The sequence below is a fragment of the Nematolebias whitei genome, chromosome 21, assembly GCF_014905685.2.
Source record: "Nematolebias whitei isolate Nwh7 chromosome 21, NemWhi1, whole genome shotgun sequence".
Lineage (NCBI taxonomy): Eukaryota > Metazoa > Chordata > Actinopteri > Cyprinodontiformes > Rivulidae > Nematolebias > Nematolebias whitei.
In genome coordinates this window covers 8,416,972-8,419,726 of record NC_056518.1, presented here as the reverse complement: position 1 = coordinate 8,419,726, position 2,755 = coordinate 8,416,972, and positions in this window count along the sequence as shown.

Genomic DNA, 2,755 nt, shown 5'->3' with positions numbered 1-2,755 from the left:
CGAGGGGCGGGGTACACCCTGGACGGGTCGCAAGTCCATCACAGGGCATATATATATAAAGAATAATAGTTACTACTTGTACTATTTGATCTTACTTTGCGGTTTTTCACTTATCATGGGTCTTCAGGGTACGGATCCCCCCCCCAGATAAACGAGGGACTACTGTATCATCATGTCTTGCATGGACATATGCATGTATGAAGAACTTGAATAAACATGGACATGCGTGCTTGCATATCTGTTTTGGTGCTAGCTCACCTTGTTCGCTGCTGTTGTCACCGCTCTGTGAAGCGTGTCCCCCGCTGGAGGGCCCCGGTGTGCCGGCTGAGTGCGTGGAAGTGGCGTCGTCGTGGTCTCTCCAGGAAGCTGGGTTCTGAGGTTTAAGACCAGAGAAAGCAAGAGTTGGATCCATCCAGCCATCCGTGCATCCAACAACATCCCCCGTCCAAGCCACACACAAGTAGATCAGAGGCATGGAAGAAAGAGGAAGAAAGAAAAGCACTCAGAGAAAAATTCCACGAGTTTTCTGGAATCATTAAGGAATCTGTAAGCTTCTACTGTGAGGGATACTTGGCCTGCTTACATTATCCTGCCAAGGCTAAGAACCTCAGAAAATCAGGGAAGCTATGAAAATCATAAATAAATAGAAAGAAAATGATGCTCTAATGTGGTTGGCTACAAGTCAAAACACTGTAATCAAAGCGTTTCATTACGATGTGAGAGCAGCACCGTTAATGTGGCAGCTGATTTTGAGAGCTGCGGGTAGAGCACTCGTGAATAATCACCTAAACATATATGGCGAAGCCCAGTGGAGTTCATTTGTACCATAACCAATCGAGACTTCCGTGTCAAGTGAGAAACATCGAGGTAAAGAGTCCAAAAACACCACAGCTGCCATTAATCATTACTGCTGTCAGAAAAGAAAATAAGATATGACAGTGATTCTCCCGCTAATCTGCCAAAAATGTGCACACGCCCACACCGATACACACACACACCCACAGAGGTTTGTAGAAATACCCTCACAAGCTAATGACATAACAAAGCAAGAAGGATGAACTTCACTTTTCTATACACAAAGGCATTCTGGAAGAACTTAAAGCTCTGTGTGCTAACATAAACGGTATGTCTATAAACAAATGCACGGCTGTCAAGGCAACATTTTTCCTCTCCTGCCTCTCCGAACGCCTTTTTTCTTATTTTTCCTTCTCTTTCCTGGTCATTCCCACTTCCCTGTCAGTGCACACAGGAAAACAGGATTTTCTATTGTACAGGAAAGGCTTTATCAGTGCCACATGAAGGCAGGCTAGAGGTGGAATTTCCTCTGCCATTCAGGCAATAGCAGGACAGACCAATCACGTCATTTACTACATTCAGAACCGCACAGGCTCAATCAATTGCACACAGAGTGGTAGCCTCGTAGCTCACGCAACCCATGCAAGTCTTTCCCAGTTTAGCATGTCACCTGAGCACGATGACAAAATGTTGGCAAACGTGAGGCCAAAGCAGCCCCCCGAGCAGAGCTCCAGCCAAACAAACACAGGCCTACACCAAGGCTTCCCACAAACCTCAATCCACTTCTCATTCCCCGCTGCATTTTTTTTCCTTCGGCCCCAAATACACATAAACACAAATACATGTATACAGAAGGAAAATGTACACAAAGAACTTTCAAAGTAATAGTTTTTACCATGTTGTCCAACTGGCGCTGTCTTAAGGACCTCTCACATGTACCACAGAGAAACCTGCCTGCTTTTGCACCCCAGTCAGAGTGAGTTGTACTGGAGAAGGACAGACAGAGAGCCTGGAGACTAATGGAGGTTTACAAGGAAATCGAGGCTATAAGACAAGCCGCTGCCGAGCTCCCCTTGGGAACGCAGTCCTGATGTGCTGCTGCTTGTTCTGCTGCAAAGGCGAGTCAACTGCTGCGCCTGTAAACGAGGCCCTTTTATCTCCTAAGTTTTTCAGGAAGGCGGGCTGTTTTCTCAAACAGCTTGGAGCTGGAAACAGCAGACAGAAACACACAAGACCCTTCAGACGCCAGGCTCCACTCGAGGCCTACTCAGCGTCAGCTGTTTGCCGGATGGCAATCAGATGAAGAGCTCAGAGAATTACTCAGAAGAGGGGTAAGGAGACAGCTCGAACAATGGCCCATGCGTTGGTTCTATCCCTCCACTGTGAGCTGATAGAAACGTGCCCCTGCTCTGAAAGGGGCCGATGATTGTGTTGTGTTCATGCACATCAACACATGGGAGCTGGCTTCGTTGTTAAAGTAATTTTCTGTTGCACTCAACACACTGTAAGTTAAGTAAAATTGGTAATGTGGGAAAAGCCCATCACTTCTCTTGTCCTTGTCAAATTCAAAAGGAGGAAAGACAAAGAGGTAAAAGTCTGCACACCCTGGATGGGTTGCATACACTGGCGAGTTTAGCCTCTTTTTGGGGGTGCTCAAGCCCCACTAAATTTTAACTCAGCACCTCTGAAAAATAAAAAGACCATCATTAGGATTTTGTAAGGAAACCCAGTTCTCAAACCTTAGATTCACCAACATTTTGAATACATTTGGAATAAATATGAAAAAATGATGACACTCTTAAACGGGCCAGTAAAACCTATGATTTTTTTCACAAGTCAGATCCACGCCACCTGTCAATCAATCCAGTATCATCAACTGACCATTCAGCAACCTCAATCTGTCCCGAAGTGAAATGCCCCTTGCATGCAGGAGCTGGGAAGGGGGGGGGGGGGGGGGGGG